General features: G+C 35.7%; 54 non-coding genes across 54 annotated transcripts; all 54 read left to right on the top strand.

The window, feature by feature from the left end:
- Positions 1–7,391: 7,391 nt before the first annotated feature.
- On the top strand, positions 7,392–7,464 carry Trnat-cgu (transfer RNA threonine (anticodon CGU)). The gene has a single exon. It is a non-coding gene; the product is annotated as a tRNA-Thr (tRNA).
- An 82-nt stretch (positions 7,465–7,546) lies between these two features.
- On the top strand, positions 7,547–7,619 carry Trnat-cgu (transfer RNA threonine (anticodon CGU)). The gene has a single exon. It is a non-coding gene; the product is annotated as a tRNA-Thr (tRNA).
- An 82-nt stretch (positions 7,620–7,701) lies between these two features.
- Positions 7,702–7,774, top strand: Trnat-cgu (transfer RNA threonine (anticodon CGU)). The gene has a single exon. It is a non-coding gene; the product is annotated as a tRNA-Thr (tRNA).
- An 81-nt stretch (positions 7,775–7,855) lies between these two features.
- Positions 7,856–7,928, top strand: Trnat-cgu (transfer RNA threonine (anticodon CGU)). The gene has a single exon. It is a non-coding gene; the product is annotated as a tRNA-Thr (tRNA).
- Positions 7,929–8,010: 82 nt separating this feature from the next.
- Trnat-cgu (transfer RNA threonine (anticodon CGU)) lies at positions 8,011–8,083 on the top strand. The gene has a single exon. It is a non-coding gene; the product is annotated as a tRNA-Thr (tRNA).
- An 82-nt stretch (positions 8,084–8,165) lies between these two features.
- On the top strand, positions 8,166–8,238 carry Trnat-cgu (transfer RNA threonine (anticodon CGU)). The gene has a single exon. It is a non-coding gene; the product is annotated as a tRNA-Thr (tRNA).
- An 82-nt stretch (positions 8,239–8,320) lies between these two features.
- On the top strand, positions 8,321–8,393 carry Trnat-cgu (transfer RNA threonine (anticodon CGU)). The gene has a single exon. It is a non-coding gene; the product is annotated as a tRNA-Thr (tRNA).
- Positions 8,394–8,475: 82 nt separating this feature from the next.
- On the top strand, positions 8,476–8,548 carry Trnat-cgu (transfer RNA threonine (anticodon CGU)). Its single transcript has one exon. It is a non-coding gene; the product is annotated as a tRNA-Thr (tRNA).
- An 82-nt stretch (positions 8,549–8,630) lies between these two features.
- Trnat-cgu (transfer RNA threonine (anticodon CGU)) lies at positions 8,631–8,703 on the top strand. Its single transcript has one exon. It is a non-coding gene; the product is annotated as a tRNA-Thr (tRNA).
- An 82-nt stretch (positions 8,704–8,785) lies between these two features.
- Positions 8,786–8,858, top strand: Trnat-cgu (transfer RNA threonine (anticodon CGU)). Its single transcript has one exon. It is a non-coding gene; the product is annotated as a tRNA-Thr (tRNA).
- An 82-nt stretch (positions 8,859–8,940) lies between these two features.
- Positions 8,941–9,013, top strand: Trnat-cgu (transfer RNA threonine (anticodon CGU)). Its single transcript has one exon. It is a non-coding gene; the product is annotated as a tRNA-Thr (tRNA).
- Positions 9,014–9,095: 82 nt separating this feature from the next.
- On the top strand, positions 9,096–9,168 carry Trnat-cgu (transfer RNA threonine (anticodon CGU)). The gene has a single exon. It is a non-coding gene; the product is annotated as a tRNA-Thr (tRNA).
- An 82-nt stretch (positions 9,169–9,250) lies between these two features.
- Trnat-cgu (transfer RNA threonine (anticodon CGU)) lies at positions 9,251–9,323 on the top strand. The gene has a single exon. It is a non-coding gene; the product is annotated as a tRNA-Thr (tRNA).
- An 82-nt stretch (positions 9,324–9,405) lies between these two features.
- Positions 9,406–9,478, top strand: Trnat-cgu (transfer RNA threonine (anticodon CGU)). Its single transcript has one exon. It is a non-coding gene; the product is annotated as a tRNA-Thr (tRNA).
- An 82-nt stretch (positions 9,479–9,560) lies between these two features.
- On the top strand, positions 9,561–9,637 carry Trnat-cgu (transfer RNA threonine (anticodon CGU)). The gene has a single exon. It is a non-coding gene; the product is annotated as a tRNA-Thr (tRNA).
- A 125-nt stretch (positions 9,638–9,762) lies between these two features.
- Positions 9,763–9,835, top strand: Trnat-cgu (transfer RNA threonine (anticodon CGU)). The gene has a single exon. It is a non-coding gene; the product is annotated as a tRNA-Thr (tRNA).
- Positions 9,836–9,917: 82 nt separating this feature from the next.
- Trnat-ugu (transfer RNA threonine (anticodon UGU)) lies at positions 9,918–9,990 on the top strand. The gene has a single exon. It is a non-coding gene; the product is annotated as a tRNA-Thr (tRNA).
- An 82-nt stretch (positions 9,991–10,072) lies between these two features.
- Trnat-cgu (transfer RNA threonine (anticodon CGU)) lies at positions 10,073–10,145 on the top strand. Its single transcript has one exon. It is a non-coding gene; the product is annotated as a tRNA-Thr (tRNA).
- An 82-nt stretch (positions 10,146–10,227) lies between these two features.
- On the top strand, positions 10,228–10,300 carry Trnat-cgu (transfer RNA threonine (anticodon CGU)). Its single transcript has one exon. It is a non-coding gene; the product is annotated as a tRNA-Thr (tRNA).
- An 82-nt stretch (positions 10,301–10,382) lies between these two features.
- Trnat-cgu (transfer RNA threonine (anticodon CGU)) lies at positions 10,383–10,455 on the top strand. Its single transcript has one exon. It is a non-coding gene; the product is annotated as a tRNA-Thr (tRNA).
- An 82-nt stretch (positions 10,456–10,537) lies between these two features.
- Trnat-cgu (transfer RNA threonine (anticodon CGU)) lies at positions 10,538–10,610 on the top strand. Its single transcript has one exon. It is a non-coding gene; the product is annotated as a tRNA-Thr (tRNA).
- An 82-nt stretch (positions 10,611–10,692) lies between these two features.
- Positions 10,693–10,765, top strand: Trnat-cgu (transfer RNA threonine (anticodon CGU)). The gene has a single exon. It is a non-coding gene; the product is annotated as a tRNA-Thr (tRNA).
- Positions 10,766–10,897: 132 nt separating this feature from the next.
- Positions 10,898–10,970, top strand: Trnat-cgu (transfer RNA threonine (anticodon CGU)). The gene has a single exon. It is a non-coding gene; the product is annotated as a tRNA-Thr (tRNA).
- Positions 10,971–11,052: 82 nt separating this feature from the next.
- Trnat-cgu (transfer RNA threonine (anticodon CGU)) lies at positions 11,053–11,125 on the top strand. The gene has a single exon. It is a non-coding gene; the product is annotated as a tRNA-Thr (tRNA).
- Positions 11,126–11,207: 82 nt separating this feature from the next.
- On the top strand, positions 11,208–11,280 carry Trnat-cgu (transfer RNA threonine (anticodon CGU)). The gene has a single exon. It is a non-coding gene; the product is annotated as a tRNA-Thr (tRNA).
- An 82-nt stretch (positions 11,281–11,362) lies between these two features.
- On the top strand, positions 11,363–11,435 carry Trnat-cgu (transfer RNA threonine (anticodon CGU)). The gene has a single exon. It is a non-coding gene; the product is annotated as a tRNA-Thr (tRNA).
- A 287-nt stretch (positions 11,436–11,722) lies between these two features.
- Positions 11,723–11,795, top strand: Trnat-cgu (transfer RNA threonine (anticodon CGU)). Its single transcript has one exon. It is a non-coding gene; the product is annotated as a tRNA-Thr (tRNA).
- Positions 11,796–11,877: 82 nt separating this feature from the next.
- Positions 11,878–11,950, top strand: Trnat-ugu (transfer RNA threonine (anticodon UGU)). The gene has a single exon. It is a non-coding gene; the product is annotated as a tRNA-Thr (tRNA).
- An 82-nt stretch (positions 11,951–12,032) lies between these two features.
- On the top strand, positions 12,033–12,105 carry Trnat-cgu (transfer RNA threonine (anticodon CGU)). Its single transcript has one exon. It is a non-coding gene; the product is annotated as a tRNA-Thr (tRNA).
- Positions 12,106–12,187: 82 nt separating this feature from the next.
- Trnat-cgu (transfer RNA threonine (anticodon CGU)) lies at positions 12,188–12,260 on the top strand. Its single transcript has one exon. It is a non-coding gene; the product is annotated as a tRNA-Thr (tRNA).
- An 82-nt stretch (positions 12,261–12,342) lies between these two features.
- Positions 12,343–12,415, top strand: Trnat-cgu (transfer RNA threonine (anticodon CGU)). The gene has a single exon. It is a non-coding gene; the product is annotated as a tRNA-Thr (tRNA).
- Positions 12,416–12,497: 82 nt separating this feature from the next.
- On the top strand, positions 12,498–12,570 carry Trnat-cgu (transfer RNA threonine (anticodon CGU)). The gene has a single exon. It is a non-coding gene; the product is annotated as a tRNA-Thr (tRNA).
- An 82-nt stretch (positions 12,571–12,652) lies between these two features.
- Positions 12,653–12,725, top strand: Trnat-cgu (transfer RNA threonine (anticodon CGU)). Its single transcript has one exon. It is a non-coding gene; the product is annotated as a tRNA-Thr (tRNA).
- An 82-nt stretch (positions 12,726–12,807) lies between these two features.
- Positions 12,808–12,880, top strand: Trnat-cgu (transfer RNA threonine (anticodon CGU)). The gene has a single exon. It is a non-coding gene; the product is annotated as a tRNA-Thr (tRNA).
- An 82-nt stretch (positions 12,881–12,962) lies between these two features.
- Positions 12,963–13,035, top strand: Trnat-cgu (transfer RNA threonine (anticodon CGU)). Its single transcript has one exon. It is a non-coding gene; the product is annotated as a tRNA-Thr (tRNA).
- An 82-nt stretch (positions 13,036–13,117) lies between these two features.
- Positions 13,118–13,190, top strand: Trnat-ugu (transfer RNA threonine (anticodon UGU)). Its single transcript has one exon. It is a non-coding gene; the product is annotated as a tRNA-Thr (tRNA).
- An 82-nt stretch (positions 13,191–13,272) lies between these two features.
- Trnat-cgu (transfer RNA threonine (anticodon CGU)) lies at positions 13,273–13,345 on the top strand. Its single transcript has one exon. It is a non-coding gene; the product is annotated as a tRNA-Thr (tRNA).
- An 82-nt stretch (positions 13,346–13,427) lies between these two features.
- Positions 13,428–13,500, top strand: Trnat-cgu (transfer RNA threonine (anticodon CGU)). The gene has a single exon. It is a non-coding gene; the product is annotated as a tRNA-Thr (tRNA).
- Positions 13,501–13,582: 82 nt separating this feature from the next.
- Positions 13,583–13,655, top strand: Trnat-cgu (transfer RNA threonine (anticodon CGU)). Its single transcript has one exon. It is a non-coding gene; the product is annotated as a tRNA-Thr (tRNA).
- Positions 13,656–13,787: 132 nt separating this feature from the next.
- Trnat-cgu (transfer RNA threonine (anticodon CGU)) lies at positions 13,788–13,860 on the top strand. Its single transcript has one exon. It is a non-coding gene; the product is annotated as a tRNA-Thr (tRNA).
- Positions 13,861–13,942: 82 nt separating this feature from the next.
- On the top strand, positions 13,943–14,015 carry Trnat-cgu (transfer RNA threonine (anticodon CGU)). Its single transcript has one exon. It is a non-coding gene; the product is annotated as a tRNA-Thr (tRNA).
- An 82-nt stretch (positions 14,016–14,097) lies between these two features.
- On the top strand, positions 14,098–14,170 carry Trnat-cgu (transfer RNA threonine (anticodon CGU)). Its single transcript has one exon. It is a non-coding gene; the product is annotated as a tRNA-Thr (tRNA).
- An 82-nt stretch (positions 14,171–14,252) lies between these two features.
- Positions 14,253–14,325, top strand: Trnat-cgu (transfer RNA threonine (anticodon CGU)). Its single transcript has one exon. It is a non-coding gene; the product is annotated as a tRNA-Thr (tRNA).
- An 82-nt stretch (positions 14,326–14,407) lies between these two features.
- Trnat-cgu (transfer RNA threonine (anticodon CGU)) lies at positions 14,408–14,480 on the top strand. Its single transcript has one exon. It is a non-coding gene; the product is annotated as a tRNA-Thr (tRNA).
- An 82-nt stretch (positions 14,481–14,562) lies between these two features.
- On the top strand, positions 14,563–14,635 carry Trnat-cgu (transfer RNA threonine (anticodon CGU)). The gene has a single exon. It is a non-coding gene; the product is annotated as a tRNA-Thr (tRNA).
- An 82-nt stretch (positions 14,636–14,717) lies between these two features.
- Positions 14,718–14,790, top strand: Trnat-cgu (transfer RNA threonine (anticodon CGU)). The gene has a single exon. It is a non-coding gene; the product is annotated as a tRNA-Thr (tRNA).
- A 504-nt stretch (positions 14,791–15,294) lies between these two features.
- On the top strand, positions 15,295–15,367 carry Trnat-cgu (transfer RNA threonine (anticodon CGU)). Its single transcript has one exon. It is a non-coding gene; the product is annotated as a tRNA-Thr (tRNA).
- An 82-nt stretch (positions 15,368–15,449) lies between these two features.
- On the top strand, positions 15,450–15,522 carry Trnat-cgu (transfer RNA threonine (anticodon CGU)). The gene has a single exon. It is a non-coding gene; the product is annotated as a tRNA-Thr (tRNA).
- A 129-nt stretch (positions 15,523–15,651) lies between these two features.
- Positions 15,652–15,724, top strand: Trnat-cgu (transfer RNA threonine (anticodon CGU)). Its single transcript has one exon. It is a non-coding gene; the product is annotated as a tRNA-Thr (tRNA).
- A 441-nt stretch (positions 15,725–16,165) lies between these two features.
- Positions 16,166–16,238, top strand: Trnat-cgu (transfer RNA threonine (anticodon CGU)). Its single transcript has one exon. It is a non-coding gene; the product is annotated as a tRNA-Thr (tRNA).
- An 82-nt stretch (positions 16,239–16,320) lies between these two features.
- Trnat-ugu (transfer RNA threonine (anticodon UGU)) lies at positions 16,321–16,393 on the top strand. Its single transcript has one exon. It is a non-coding gene; the product is annotated as a tRNA-Thr (tRNA).
- An 82-nt stretch (positions 16,394–16,475) lies between these two features.
- On the top strand, positions 16,476–16,548 carry Trnat-cgu (transfer RNA threonine (anticodon CGU)). Its single transcript has one exon. It is a non-coding gene; the product is annotated as a tRNA-Thr (tRNA).
- Positions 16,549–16,630: 82 nt separating this feature from the next.
- On the top strand, positions 16,631–16,703 carry Trnat-cgu (transfer RNA threonine (anticodon CGU)). The gene has a single exon. It is a non-coding gene; the product is annotated as a tRNA-Thr (tRNA).
- Positions 16,704–16,785: 82 nt separating this feature from the next.
- Trnat-cgu (transfer RNA threonine (anticodon CGU)) lies at positions 16,786–16,858 on the top strand. Its single transcript has one exon. It is a non-coding gene; the product is annotated as a tRNA-Thr (tRNA).
- Positions 16,859–16,900: the final 42 nt, after the last annotated feature.

Consider the following 16,900-nt stretch of genomic DNA (forward strand, 5'->3'; position numbering starts at 1 on the left):
TATCTAGTTATCCTTTTCTTGCCTTCAGAACCGAAAAGCAAACCTGTTTTTTTCCCACAAAAATTCGAAAGACTATGTAGTTGGGTGTGTGTGTTTAATCCAAGAAAAGATGCTTTCTGGTCTTTTTCTTATTTATTTTCGCACACACACATATATATAACAACACACATGGACGATCATCACATAAGGAAACACATAATATATGCAATTAAAAGTAGAGATTGCCGCTGACAAAGAGCGAACGAATAATTTCTTTTGCCGCTAACAAAAGAGCGAGCGGTGCCTCATTGCACTAGTTTCACACCAATTCTCCAGTTGAACTGTTTACAATAAAAGCAGAAAAGCTTAAGTGCGCTTCACTCCCATTTCAAACATACATATGATTTAGAGCATACTACGCCATCTATGTTCAGTATTAATTAATATTTATTATATAAATAACTATACAAAGAATAAAAAATAAAAATAAAATAATTTAATGAAAACAAAAATTACAAATAATGAAATCACACAACCAGACTATGAATCACTATTCCATGCTTTTCATGCAAAAAAAGGCTATCTAATATGAGTTTCATTATAATTTATTCTATTTAATACATAAAACAATCAATTAAGCAAGCCTTTTCTTTTACAAGCCTTTGGTTTTCTCTAAATTTGCTGACACCTTTTTAATTTTTAAAACTCTTGGGAATAAGAATTTGTTGGAAATCTACTTTTCTTTTTCTTTTACATGCAACGAATTGATTCTTTAATTTTATGTTCCTCTGGTAATCTAGTAACTACAACCAGGGTACGTACTCTGTCCGTCCTATATTAGTTAAGCCATTGTATGTATGCTAATGATGACATTTAAAGATAATATCATAAAATTCATATATATATATATATATATATATATATATATATATATATATCCTCCTTCCATTCACTCGTGCTTGTGGGATTGTTGGCATAGTCCATTGACTTCAAATAACCCCATAAAAGTAAATACAATGGTGTTAAATACGCGATCTAGAGGGCCAATGCTCAAATTTTCGAACCGTGGCAGCCAGACTTTCATTATTTTTGATATATTGTTTAACAATGAAAATGCATTATTCTATCATGCAACACTCCTTTTTTACTCACCCTAAACTATCAGCTGTCAAATTGTATTTTTTTAAAGGCCTGCCAACATTTTATTGCACAAACGGTGGTAAATTCAAATCTTGCGTTAATTTTGGGGCACCTTTAATAGTAACTAAAGGAAATTAACTGCCAGTTTTTTTTAATAAATCGCATGCCTCAATTCATATTCTAATTTTAATCAAAAGCAGTCTACAAAAGAGGATGAAGATTTTAGATGATAAAATAATTTTGTGTTTTATTTTATACAAAATATAGATTTTATGTTAAAAATATTATAGATAAAAGATTTTAATTCCAAGCAACGCAGAGGGTATCAATCAGTGATATATATAGTTATTTAAATTTTTGCTATTATCTGATCGGAAAATATTTCCTGTTTATGAAGTGTTGTATTGAGAAAACAAATAGCAGAACACTTGAAATACATTCAATTTAGTTGCTGAACATAGGTCTTTGCTTGTTTAAGTTTAGAGTAATTTGATACGATTATAACTAGATATATCCATAATTCACGAGAACAACGACTAAAACCACAGAGGATATATCGAAAAGAGTCTAGATTTGAAGAATGAAAAAACAAAATTCAGGACATTTTGTCCTGGTAAGAAGTATCACCTTAAGAGATAACCAAATAACGAAAAATAATGAAAAAATAAGGAAGCAGAATATGAAAACAAAAAGATAGAAAAAAGAATAATTGTAATCCAAAAAAGAAAAGGGTTTCATTCTGAATGTATAAGAAAAAAAAGTGTGTATAAATAACTGGTAAGCATATAAAAGAATTGATATTCATTTTTAACTCTTTAAAATTATTTTAAATGCGTTTAAATAGAAATGAATGCGAAAATTTCCTACCATATATACTGTAAGATTAACAGCCTCTTTACTAATATTTATATTTCATGATATTATATCTTGCTGCATCTTTGCGTTGTTATATGCTATTATATTTCATAATAAATAGCCACCAATTCAAGAAATGCTGCCAATGCTATCAAAATGACTTTCTTTAAAAAGTGAATTTAAATTGTTTTCATGAAATATGATAAAAAGATTTTCTTCTCCATTTTAAGACAGCCAAATCGTAACGTAATAAAGATATAGTGTTGTGTTTTTCCCTGGTAAAGCATGAATCTAAATAAAGTAATCTCACATCGTTAATCTTCCCACACGAGAGAGATTTGTTGTATAATAGTCATTTATTCATTCTTTTTTTTTCATTTTAAATAAATCAAACGCGGAGGCAATAACGTCGAGTTGATGCCACGATGTGGAACAAAATAAAGTAGTTAAAGTAGATAAACTTAAATAAAATGGTGGAGTAAAAATATTTTAATCAAATGAGTTTCTTTGCTTTTTTTTTTCTAAAAAAATGTTTGCTGTTTGCGTTATTTTTTCGTACGAATTAGTTTGGTTGGCTGAAAGATGGAGTATTGTTCGGTAAATATCATAATCTAAATCTGTTTGTTAATAGACATTTAACAGACGATTCCTTTTCAGAGATTTTATAACTGCTACTATTTTTATTTTGTTAAAATATTATTAAAAAGTAAAAGCAAACAATTTTTTCTTTGATAAACATATTTTGTTAATATTATTTCGTTTATTTTTTGTATAATAGCTGATGATCAACTGTAAACCTTCTGGAATCTGGCAATGTTTGTAAGATACGCTGTTATGTTGAAAGAATAAACAAGCCGATGGAATTCTAAATTGATTGGAGTATTATTTTAGTTTTAAGAATTTAAAATGCTCTGCCAGGTATATTTTGAAGCTTAAGAAAACGGTTAGTTTTCTAGGAAGCATGCAAAAGTGTATGATACGAATTCTAATTCCTACTGACATAAATAATTAATAAACGACAAGTTTATAATGTTATTCAAAGAGATAATTTGTCGATCATTAAATGGGAACCAGTTGAAGTATTCAATTATATATTAATAATGATTTTTTTTCAATATTTTTATTATATAGTTAAGGCATTCTAAAGGAAAGCTAATTCAGTATTATTTTCTAATGTTTGTTTCATTTGATTGAAACCTTTTCTAAAAAACTGAAATTAAAACTTTCTTAAATATCATTATTGCTTTCCTACATAGGCTATTTACAAATTGAATTAGAAAGTTGCATACGGCTTTGATTTGTAAAACATAATGGTTGCAGGAAAGATTAAATATTAATTTTTATGCTTGCATCCGAGAAATAGAATATTGTTCTCATTTTCCCTTGGCAATTTCTACGTGAGGTCATTCGGATTAAAATTTTATAATTACAAAAGACTGAATTTTTTCGGCGTCCTGGCATAGAAGTAGCGCGTCCTCCCACGTGATCTGGGCGTCCTGGGTTCGAGTCCCGGTTCGGGCATGGTTGTTCTTCATCTGTGTTCTGTCTGTGAGGTGTGTGAATGTTCCCTTCTGTAAAAAGGGGTTGTGCAAGCGAATGTGTGAGTTTCATCTTCATATGAGCTATAAGTTAGACTTCTGCCCTCGGATGCTCAGGGGTCTTTACCGTCAGAAGTTACTACACCCCCTTTCCGTGGTAACGAGGACACAACATCATCATCTGAATTTTTCGTGTATTTGGAATAATATATTACACGATAGGAAGTGATATTAAATCTAGAACTGTAGTAGCACCCTGTCTTATGAATATTGCTTATTGTTTTATATAAAATTAAGAACTTATATTTTTAAAGAATCTGCCATGCGATACATATAACCTTTCAGAAATAAAAACTGGTTACTAATGACGATTTAATGCTATTGAAGGAAATATGAAAGAAAATGAGAAAACTTATTTCGAGGAAGGAAAAAAATATGATGCTGAAGAAGGAATCACATGATGTTCATTCAAATTAATAAAAAGTCGTTGTGGTGAACGAGTAAGTAACTTAAGGTTGATTTTTCGACAAATAACATATTTTGATCACTTGTATTGATGGTAATAGAACGAGGAGATCTTATTCGTAATTCTGTGCAATTGGTGGAGTTATCAATTGAATGTGATAAATTTGAAGGGCACTTATTTGACCAAAGCAAAATTTATTTTCATTATTAATGATCGTTGATAAGTCTTTCCGTCAGATCCAAACCCTTAAGTAAACTTTTCCAGCTGCCTAAATATCAAAGAAAAAAGAGTGAATAAATGAAAGCTCTTATTAGAATGATAGCTGTATTTTCTGTTTTAAAATTGAAATTTATTTTAAAACCTTTTTAAAGCAAGCAAATCTTTATTTATTTTAAAGCATCTTTCATAGATATCTTCGTCTCTCTGTCTTATAAAATTAAATCATTTCGTTCTTTTTTTATAAAGGTTTATTTTCCAACTTTTTTCGACAACCAAAGATAGAATGATTATATGCTACTTCAAACTGAAGTTATTTAATACTTATAATAGTTTATCGACGTTCAATGAAATGGAATATATTTTTATGAAAAAATAATAAAACATCAATTCTTTTGCAGGGCTGAAAACGGGTAGTAAGCTAAATCCTGAGGCAATAAACTATAGGTTTTTTTTTTATCATTCACTTTAAATATATTATCTTTAAATCAATTCGTCTCTGTGATCCAAAATCAAAATTACCCCCATAGTATTTAGGGTAATTGGGGACATAGCAGGATAATCATGCATTTCGCTGTAACTGAGAATGATTAATTAACAAAATAATTTGGAGAAAAAATGCACTACGTAAAAAACCCTTTATAATATATTTATGCATTAAAATAATTATAGACTTATTTTTATTCTCACACGATCATTTAATATTTAAAAAAGTCACGAAGTGCACAATATACGTTCTTAATTACCCTCACTGATAACAATTATAAATATTTTTTAAATTTAAATTATTATTTTTTGTCAAAAGCAATATGGCGGGATTTCAAATAATTTATAATATATATCACTTGTAAAAATAATATACAAAAGAATTAGATTTATATATATAGTTCCTATGGATATTTCTGTCGTTAGATTTCTCGAGAAAGTTAGCCAAAATGATTAAGAAGTTTCTTTCGCTTTCAAAAAATATTATAAAGTATTCATACCATTAACCTAATTTCTTAGTTGATATTTAATAAAATTCCAAAAATTTAAAATTTCAGAAAGTTTAGGGCAATTAATAGTGAGTGAAATTCTATCTCCATAAATTTAAATCAAATTAGTAGTTAATGCATAATTATACTATTTGATTATTACTCTAAAATAATATTTATTAATTTCCTTCAATTTACAAATTGCTTTTCTTAAATTAATGCAAACTGAATGTGTTTCTATTAATAAATAACTATTTTCCAATATATGGTTCAAAATTTATTCAAAAAATTCGATTAAAAGTATTAGCAGATAAAGAAACATTTTAATCAAATTTTATGCCTTCCTAGCAAAGTATTGGCTCATTAATCTAAAACATTTGAGAAATGGTAGTTAGTTAAGAAATTATCTTATTTTAAATAATATATTTGCTGTTATAAAATGTTCATAGAAAAATTTATTTTTAATATCTATTAGATGAGTTTCAAAGAATTTTTTTTTCAAAATAAGTAAGTAATTCCAACAATAATTTGTAGTAATTCAAATAGTAATTTGAATAATAAATTCAAATAAATAACAAATATTTGCAACCAATTAACGAAAACGAACAAGAATGATCGTTAATATTAGTTGAGGTGTAGCACTAACTTAAAAAGAAATCATTTCAACATAGAAGTCAAGAGTAGTATTTTTATTAAAACTGTAAGTTTATATCAAATTTGATGGGAAATTAATCTATAACAAGTATATTAGTATATTCTTTCGTGTGCATGTGAACCGGATAATCGAATATGTAAAGAGCTAGATGGATGAAATTTAGCAGTTGCTTCTATGAAAATTAGACTTTTAGCAACTTTCAAGTCTTTATTACTATATCTAGTCATTGATCTAAGATTGAGTATGAGCATATGAAGTTAGACTTGCAACAATCTAGAGAAATGAAATTTGGATTATGATCTTCACACCAAATTCATATGTTTGTTCTTAATTTGAGTTCAACAGACTAAAGAAAAGACACCCAAAATGTTTGCTTCAGTTTCTCTCTGCGAAGTTAAACTCAAAACACAAAAGGTAATAAGTTTCTAAGATATTCAAAAGATGAAACACGCAGAGATTTATTTTGATTAAAGATGCATCTGAAGTTTTTTTCACTGTGTCGAGTATATTTAATAACAAAACAAAGACATACAAAAAAAAATCTTATATATTACATATGTGATTCTTCAAAATAGTTTCTCTTCTTGAGTTTGTTATATAGATAGTGAAATCAATCTATGGTATACAATAAGCGCCAAAATATACAGTACTCAGTTATATGTAATTTTATTCAAACGTCAAAGTCGCGTTACAGGCCCACGTAGCTGAGTGGCCTGTAACACTAGCACTGGTCTTGTGAACCAGAGCACTGTTCTTGTGAACAAGATGGCGTGAGTTCAATACTCACTGGTGGCTAGATCACATGAGGAGTTTTATTTATATATATATTTTGCTTAACTGCTTAAGATTTTTCCTTATTCTACAGTAAATGCAGCAGAGCAAACAACATTCCACCACTCAGTAATTTTACATGTAAATTTACTAAAATGTTACCGCCGGGTCATTGTCCAATATAGCTCAGTGGTTAGAGCACGTGTCTTGTAAACCAGGGGTCGTAAGTTCAGTCCTCTCTGGTGGCTTGATGACATGAGGACGGGTTTTTCTTTGTTGTTGTTGCTTAACCGCTTATGATTTCTCCTTATTCTACAGTAAATGCATCTGAACAAACAAACTTCCACCACTCAGTTACATCTAATTTTATTGAAACGTCAAAATCGAGTTGCAGGCCACCATAGCTCAGAGCACCGGTCTTGTAAACCAGGGGTAGTGAATTAAATCCTCACCGGTGGATGGATGACATGAGAGGCTTATTTTTTTCTTTAACGCTTATTATTTCTCCTTATACTACAGCAAATGCAGCAGAGCAAACAAAATTCCACCACTCAGTTACATGTAATTTTATTGGAAAGTCAAAACCCATTTGCGGGTCAACATAGCTCAATGGTTAGAGCACCGCTCTCGTAAACCAGTGGTCGTGAGTTCAATCCTCACTGGAGGTTGGCTGAATGACACAAGGAACTTATTTTTGCTTTACCGTTTACGATTTCTTCTTATTCTGCAGCTGAGCGAACAGAATTCCACCACCCAATTACATGTAATTTTATTGAAACGTGAAAGTCGCGTTGTAGGCCACCATAGCTCAGTGGTTAGAGTACTGGTTTCGTAAACCAGGGGTCGTGAGTTCAATCCTCACTGGTGACTACTAGTTCTCGTTTGTTAAAATTTTTCTTCCTCTCTTTGCATAACATAATGTAAAAATCCTATTTATTTCCCGCATCTATGAGCCATCATAGCTCAGTGGACAGAGCACTGGTCTCGTAAACCAGGGGTCGTGAGTTCAATCCTCACTGGTGGCTACTAGTTCTCGTTTCTTAAAATTTTTCTTCCTCTCTTTGCATAACATAATGTAAAAATCCTATTTATTTCCCGCATCTATGAGCCATCATAGCTCAGTGGATAGAGCACTGGTCTCGTAAACCAGGGGTCGTGAGTTCAATCCTCACTGGTGGCTACTAGTTCTAGTTGTTAAAATTTTTCTTCCTCTCTTTGCATAACATAATGTAAAAATCCTATTTATTTCCCGCATCTATGAGCCATCATAGCTCAGTGGACAGAGCACTGGTCTCGTAAACCAGGGGTCGTGAGTTCAATCCTCACTGGTGGCTACTAGTTCTCGTTTGTTAAAATTTTTCTTCCTCTCTTTGCATAACGTAATGTAAAAATCCTATTTATTTCATGCATCTATGAGCCATCATAGCTCAGTGGACAGAGCACTGGTCTCGTAAACCAGGGGTCGTGATTTCAATCCTCACTGGTGGCTACTAGTTCTCGTTTGTTAAAATTTTTCTTCCTCTCTTTGCATAACATAATGTAAAAATCCTATTTATTTCCCGCATCGATGAGCCATCATAGCTCAGTGGATAGAGCACTGGTCTCGTAAACCAGGGGTCGTGAGTTCAATCCTCACTGGTGGCTACTGGTTCTCGTTTGTTAAAATTTTTCTTCCTCTCTTTGCATAACATAATGAAAAAATCCTATTTATTTCCCGCATCTATGAGCCATCATAGCTCAGTGGATAGAGCACTGGTCTCGTAAACCAGGGGTCGTGATTTCAGTCCTCACTGGTGGCTACTAGTTCTCGGTTGTTAAAACTTTTCTTCCTCTCTTTGCATAACATAATGTAAAAATCCTATTTATTTCCTGCATCTATGAGCCATCATAGCTCAGTGGATAGAGCACTGGTGTCGTAAACCAGGGGTCGTGAGTTCAATCCTCACTGGTGGCTACTAGTTCTCGTTTGTTAAAATTTTTCTTCCTCTCTTTGCATAACATAATGTAAAAATCCTATTTATTTCCCGTGTCTATGAGCCATGATAGCTCAGTGGATAGAGCACTGGTCTCGTAAACCAGGGGTCGTGAGTTCAATCCTCACTGGTGGCTACTAGTTCTCGTTTGTTAAAATTTTTTTTCCTCTCTTTGCATAACATAATGTAAAAATCCTATTTATTTCCCGCATCTATGAGCCATCATAGCTCAGTGATTAGAGAACTGGTCTCGTAAACCAGGGGTCGTGATTTCAATCCTCACTGATGGCTACTAGTTCTTGTTTGTTAAAATTTTTCTTCCTCTCTTTGCATAACATAATGTAAAAATCCTATTTATTTCCCTCATCTAAGAGCCATGATAGCTCAGTGGATAGAGCACTGGTCTCGTAAACCAGGGGTCGTGAGTTCAATCCTCACTGGTGGCTAATAGTTCTCGTTTGTTAAAATTTTTCTTCCTCTCTTTGCATAACATAATGTAAAAATCCTATTTATTTCCCGCATCTATGAACCATCATAGCTCAGTGGATAGAGCACTGGTCTCGTAAACCAGGGGTCGTGAGTTCAATCCTCACTGGTGGCTAATAGTTCTCGTTTGTTAAAATTTTTCTTCCTCTCTTTGCATAACGTAATGTAAAAATCCTATTTATTTCCCTCATCTATGAGCCATCATAGCTCAGTGGACTGAGCACTGGTCTCGTAAACCAGGGGTCGTGAGTTCAATCCTCACTGGTGGCTAATAGTTCTCGTTTGTTAAAATATTTCTTCCTCTCTTTGCATAACGTAATATAAAAATCCTATTTATTTCCCTCATCTATGAGCCATCATAGCTCAGTGGATAGAGCACTGGTCTCGTAAACCAGTGGACGTGATTTCAGTCCTCACTGGTGGCTACTAGTTCTCGTTTGTGTAAATTTTTCTTCCTCTCTTTGCATAACATAATGTAAAGATCCTATTTATTTCCCGCATCTATGAGCCATCATAGCTCAGTGGATAGAGCACTGCTCTCGTAAACCAGTGGTCGTGAGTTCAATCCTCACTGGAGGTTGGCTGAATGACACAAGGAACTTATTTTTGCCTTACCGTTTAAGATTTCTTCTTATTCTGCAGCAGAGCGAACAAAATTCCACCACCCAGTTACATGTAATTTTATTGAAACGTGAAAGTAGCGTTGTAGGCCACCATAGCTCAGTGGTTAGAGTACTGGTTTCGTAAACCAGGGGTCGTGAGTTCAATCCTCACTGGTGACTACTAGTTCTCGTTTGTTAAAATTTTTCTTCCTCTCTTTGCATAAAATAATGTAAAAATCCTATTTATTTCCCGCATCTATGAGCCACCATAGCTCAGTGGTTAGAGTACTGGTCTTGTTAACCAGGGGTCGTGAGTTCAGTCCTCAATGGTGGCTACTAGTTCTCGTTTGTTAAAATTTTTCTTCCTCTCTTTGCATAACATAATGTAAAAATCCTATTTATTTCCCGCATCTATGAGCCATCATAGCTCAGTGGATAGAGCACTGGTCTCGTAAACCAGGGGTCGTGAGTTCAATCCTCAGTGGTGGCTACTAGTTCTCATTTGTTAAAATTTTTCTTCCTCTCTTTGCATAACATAATGTAAAAATCCTATTTATTTCCCGCATCTATGAGCCATCATAGCTCAGTGGACAGAGCACTGGTCTCGTAAACCAGGGGTCGTGAGTTCATTCCTCACTGGTGGCTACTAGTTCTCGTTTGTTAAAATTTTTCTTCCTCTCTTTGCATAACATAATGTAAAAATCCTATTTATTTCCCGCATCTATGAGCCATCATAGCTCAGTGGACAGAGCACTGGTCTCGTAAACCAGGGGTCGTGAGTTCATTCCTCACTGGTGGCTACTAGTTCTCGTTTGTTAAAATTTTTCTTCCTCTCTTTGCATAACGTAATGTAAAAATCCTATTTATTTCCCGCATCTATGAGCCATCATAGCTCAGTGAACAGAGCACTGGTCTCGTAAACCAGGGGTCGTGAGTTCAATCCTCACTGGTGGCTACTAGTTCTCGTTTGTTAAAATTTTTCTTCCTCTCTTTGCATAACATAATGTAAAAATCCTATTTATTTCCCGCATGTATGAACCATCATAGCTCAGTGGATAGGGCACTGGTCTCGTAAACCAGTGGTCGTGAGTTCAATCCTCACTGGAGGTTGGCTGAATGACACAAGGAACTTATTTTTGCCTTACCGTTTAAGATTTCTTCTTATTCTGCAGCAGAGCGAACAAAATTCCACCACCCAGTTACATGTAATTTTATTGAAACGTCAAACTCGCGTTGTAGGCCACCACCATAGCTCAGTGGTTAGAGTACTGGTCTCGTAAACCAGGGGTCGTGAGTTCAATCCTCACTGGTGGCTACTAGTTCTCGTTTGTTAAAATTTTTCTTCCTCTCTTTGCATAACATAATGTAAAAATCCTATTTATTTCCCGCATCTATGAGCCATCATAGCTCAGTGGACAGAGCACTGGTCTCGTAAACCAGGGGTCGTGAGTTCATTCCTCACTGGTGGCTACTAGTTCTCGTTTGTTAAAATTTTTCTTCCTCTCTTTGCATAACATAATGTAAAAATCCTATTTATTTCCCGCATCTATGAGCCATCATAGCTCAGTGGACAGAGCACTGGTCTCGTAAACCAGGGGTCGTGAGTTCATTCCTCACTGGTGGCTACTAGTTCTCGTTTGTTAAAATTTTTCTTCCTCTCTTTGCATAACATAATGTAAAAATCCTATTTATTTCCCGCATCTATGAGCCATCATAGCTCAGTGAACAGAGCACTGGTCTCGTAAACCAGGGGTCGTGAGTTCAATCCTCACTGGTGGCTACTAGTTCTCGTTTGTTAAAATTTTTCTTCCTCTCTTTGCATAACATAATGTAAAAATCCTATTTATTTCCCGCATGTATGAACCATCATAGCTCAGTGGATAGGGCACTGGTCTCGTAAACCAGTGGTCGTCAGTTCAATCCTCACTGGAGGTTGGCTGAATGACACAAGGAACTTATTTTTGCCTTACCGTTTAAGATTTCTTCTTATTCTGCAGCAGAGCGAACAAAATTCCACCACCCAGTTACATGTAATTTTATTGAAACGTCAAAGTCGCGTTGTAGGCCACCACCATAGCTCAGTGGTTAGAGTACTGGTCTCGTAAACCAGGGGTCGTGAGTTCAATCCTCACTGGTGGCTACTAGTTCTCGTTTGTTAAAATTTTTCTTCCTCTCTTTGCATAACATAATGTAAAAATCCTATTTATTTCCCGCATCTATGAGCCATCATAGCTTAGTGGATAGAGCACTGGTCTTGTAAACCAGAGGTCGTGATTTCAATCCTCACTGGTGGCTAATAGTTCTCATTTGTTAAAATTTTTCTTCCTCTCTTTGCATAACATAATGTAAAAATCCTATTTATTTCCCGCATCTATGAGCCATCATAGCTCAGTGGACAGAGCACTGGTCTCGTAAACCAGGGGTCGTGAGTTCATTCCTCACTGGTGGCTACTAGTTCTCGTTTGTTAAAATTTTTCTTCCTCTCTTTGCATAACGTAATGTAAAAATCCTATTTATTTCATGCATCTATGAGCCATCATAGCTCAGTGAACAGAGCACTGGTCTCGTAAACCAGGGGTCGTGAGTTCAATCCTCACTGGTGGCTACTAGTTCTCGTTTGTTAAAATTTTTCTTCCTCTCTTTGCATAACATAATGTAAAAATCCTATTTATTTCCCGTGTCTATGAGCCATGATAGCTCAGTGGATAGAGCACTGGTCTCGTAAACCAGGGGTCGTGTGTTCAATCCTCACTGGTGGCTACTAGTTCTCGTTTGTTAAATTTTTTTTTCCTCTCTTTGCATAACATAATGTAAAAATCCTATTTATTTCCCTCATCTATGAGCCATCATAGCTCAGTGGATAGAGCACTGGTCTCGTAAACCAGGGGTCGTGAGTTCAATCCTCATTGGTGGCTACTGGTTCTCGTTTGTTAAAATTCTTCTTCCTCTCTTTGCATAACATAATGAAAAAATCCTATTTATTTCCTGCATTTATGAGCCATCATAGCTCAGTGGATAGAGCACTGGTCTCGTAAACCAGGGGTCGTGATTTCAGTCCTCACTGGTGGCTACTAGTTCTCGGTTGTTAAAACTTTTCTTCCTCTCTTTGCATAACATAATGTAAAAATCCTATTTATTTCCCGCATCTATGAGCCATCATAGCTCAGTGGATAGAGCACTGGTCTCGTAAACCAGGGGTAGTGAGTTCAATCCTCACTGGTGGCTACTAGTTCTCGTTCGTAAAAAGTTTTCTTCGTCTCTTTGCATAACATAATGTAAAAATCCTATTTATTTCCCGCATCTATGAGCCATCATGGCTCAGTGGACAGAGCACTGGTCTCGTAAACCAGGGGTCGTGTGTTCAATCCTCACTGGTGGCTACTAGTTCTCGTTTGTTAAATTTTTTTTTCCTCTCTTTGCATAACATAATGTAAAAATCCTATTTATTTCCCGAATCTATGAGCCATCATAGCTCAGTGGATAGAGCACTGGTCTTGTAAACCAGGGGTCGTGATTTCAATCCTCACTGGTGGCTAACAGTTCTCATTTGTTAAAATTTTTCTTCCTCTATTTGCATAACATAATGTAAAAATCCTATTTATTTCCCGCATCTATGAGCCATCATAGCTCAGTGGACAGAGCACTGGTCTCGTAAACCAGGGGTCGTGAGTTCATTCCTCACTGGTGGCTACTAGTTCTCGTTTGTTAAAATTTTTCTTCCTCTCTTTGCATAACGTAATGTAAAAATCCTATTTATTTCATGCATCTATGAGCCATCATAGCTCAGTGAACAGAGCACTGGTCTCGTAAACCAGGGGTCGTGAGTTCAATCCTCACTGGTGGCTACTAGTTCTCGTTTGTTAAAATTTTTCTTCCTCTCTTTGCATAACATAATGTAAAAATCCTATTTATTTCCCGCATGTATGAACCATCATAGCTCAGTGGATAGAGCACTGGTCTCGTAAACCAGTGGTCGTGAGTTGAATCCTCACTGGAGGTTGGCTGAATGACACAAGGGACTTATTTTTGCTTTACCGTTTAAGATTTCTTCTTATTCTGGAGCAGAGCGAACGAAATTCCACCACCCAGTTACATGTAATTTTATTGAAACGTCAAAGTCGCGTTGTAGGCCACCACCATAGCTCAGTGGTTAGAGTACTGGTCTCGTAAACCAGGGGTCGTGAGTTCAATCCTCACTGGTGGCTACTAGTTCTCGTTTGTTAAAATTTTTCTTCCTCTCTTTGCATAACATAATGTAAAAATCCTATTTATTTCCCGCATCTATGAGCCATCATAGCTCAGTGGTTAGAGTACTGGTTTCGTAAACCAGGGGTCGTGAGTTCAATCCTCACTGGTGACTACTAGTTCTCGTTTGTTAAAATTTTTCTTCCTCTCTTTGCATAACATAATGTAAAAATCCTATTTATTTCCCGCATCTATGAGCCATCATAGCTCAGTGGACAGAGCACTGGTCTCGTAAACCAGGGGTCGTGAGTTCATTCCTCACTGGTGGCTACTCGTTCTCGTTTGTTAAAATTTTTCTTCCTCTCTTTGCATAACGTAATGTAAAAATCCTATTTATTTCATGCATCTATGAGCCATCATAGCTCAGTGAACAGAGCACTGGTCTCGTAAACCAGGGGTCGTGAGTTCAATCCTCACTGGTGGCTACTAGTTCTCGTTTGTTAAAATTTTTCTTCCTCTCTTTGCATAACATAATGTAAAAATCCTATTTATTTCCCGTGTCTATGAGCCATGATAGCTCAGTGGATAGAGCACTGGTCTCGTAAACCAGGGGTCGTGTGTTCAATCCTCACTGGTGGCTACTAGTTCTCGTTTGTTAAATTTTTTTTTCCTCTCTTTGCATAACATAATGTAAAAATCCTATTTATTTCCCTCATCTATGAGCCATCATAGCTCAGTGGATAGAGCACTGGTCTCGTAAACCAGGGGTCGTGAGTTCAATCCTCATTGGTGGCTACTGGTTCTCGTTTGTTAAAATTCTTCTTCCTCTCTTTGCATAACATAATGAAAAAATCCTATTTATTTCCCGCATTTATGAGCCATCATAGCTCAGTGGATAGAGCATTGGTCTCGTAAACCAGGGGTCGTGAGTTCAATCCTCAATGGTGGCTACTAGTTCTCATTTGTTAAAATTTTTCTTCCTCTCTTTGCATAACATAATGTAAAAATCCTATTTATTTCCCGTATCTATGAGCCATCATAGCTCAGTGGATAGAGCACTGGTCTCGTAAACCAGTGGTCGTGAGTTCAATAATTACTGGAGGTTGGCTGAATGACACAAGGGACTTATTTTTGCTTTACCGTTTAAGATTTCTTCTTATTCTGGAGCAGAGCGAACAAAATTCCACCACCCAGTTACATGTAATTTTATTGAAACGTGAAAGTCGCGTTGTAGGCCACCATAGCTCAGTGGTTAGAGTACTGGTTTCGTAAACCAGGGGTCGTGAAAGTCGCGTTGTAGGCCACCATAGCTCAAAGTTAGAGTACTGGTTTCGTAAACCAGGGGTCGTGAGTTCATTCCTCACTTCTGGCTACTAGTTCTCGTTTGTTAATATTTTTCTTCCTCTCTTTGCATAACGTAATGTAAAAATCCTATTTATTTCATGCATCTATGAGCCATCATAGCTCAGTGAACAGAGCACTGGTCTCGTAAACCAGGGGTCGTGAGTTCAATCCTCACTGGTGGCTACTAGTTCTCGTTTGTTAAAATTTTTCTTCCTCTCTTTGCATAACATAATGTAAAAATCCTATTTATTTCCCGCATGTATGAACCATCATAGCTCAGTGGATAGAGCACTGGTCTCGTAAACCAGTGGTTGTGAGTTCAATCCTCACTGGAGGTTGGCTGAATGAAACAAGGAACTTATTTTTGCCTTACCGTTTAAGATTTCTTCTTATTCTGCAGCAGAGCGAACAAAATTCCACCACCCAGTTACATGTAATTTTATTGAAACGTGAAAGTCGCGTTGTAGGCCACCATAGCTCAGTGGTTAGAGTACTGGTTTCGTAAACCAGGGGTCGTGAGTTCAATCCTCACTGGTGACTACTAGTTCTCGTTTGTTAAAATTTTTCTTCCTCTCTTTGCATAACATAATGTAAAAATCCTATTTATTTCCCGCATCTATGAGCCATCATAGCTCAGTGGATAGAGCACTGGTCTTGTTAACCAGGGGTCGTGAGTTCAGTCCTCAATGGTGGCTACTAGTTCTCATTTGTTAAAATTTTTCTTCCTCTCTTTGCATAACATAATGTAAAAATCCTATTTATTTCCCGTACCTATGAGCCATCATAGCTCAGTGGATAGAGCACTGGTCTCGTAAACCAGTGGTCGTGAGTTCAATAATACTGGAGGTTGGCTGAATGACACAAGGGACTTATTTTTGCTTTACCGTTTAAGATTTCTTCTTATTCTGGAGCAGAGCGAACAAAATTCCACCACCCAGTTACATGTAATTTTATTGAAACGTCAAAGTCGCGTTGTAGGCCACCACCATAGCTCAGTGGTTAGAGTACTGGTCTCGTAAACCAGGGGTCGTGAGTTCAATCCTCACTGGTGGCTACTAGTTCTCGTTTGTTAAAATTTTTCTTCCTCTCTTTGCATAACATAATGTAAAAATCCTATTTATTTCCCGCATCTATGAGCCATCATAGCTCAGTGGATAGAGCACTGGTCTTGTAAACCAGGGGTCGTGATTTCAATCCTCACTGGTGGCTAATAGTTCTCATTTGTTAAAATTTTTCTTCCTCTCTTTGCATAACGTAATGTAAAAATCCTATTTATTTCATGCATCTATGAGCCATCATAGCTCAGTGGACAGAGCACTGGTCTCGTAAACCTGGGGTCGTGAGTTCAATCCTCACTGGTGGCTACTAGTTCTCGTTTGTTAAAATTTTTCTTCCTCTCTTTGCATAACATAATGTAAAAATCCTATTTATTTCCCGTGTCTATGAGCCATGATAGCTCAGTGGATAGAGCACTGGTCTCGTAAACCAGGGGTCGTGTGTTCAATCCTCACTGGTGGCTACTAGTTCTCGTTTGTTAAATTTTTTTTTCCTCTCTTTGCATAACATAATGTAAAAATCCTATTTATTTCCCTCATCTATGAGCCATCATAGCTCAGTGGATAGAGCACTGGTCTCGTAACCCAGGGGTCGTGAGTTCAATCCTCATTGTTGGCTACTGGTTCTCGTTTGTTAAAATTTTTCTTCCTCTCTTTGCAT

Source organism: Argiope bruennichi, chromosome 9 (genome assembly GCF_947563725.1).
Source record: "Argiope bruennichi chromosome 9, qqArgBrue1.1, whole genome shotgun sequence".
In the NCBI taxonomy this organism is placed as follows: Eukaryota; Metazoa; Arthropoda; class Arachnida; order Araneae; family Araneidae; genus Argiope; species Argiope bruennichi.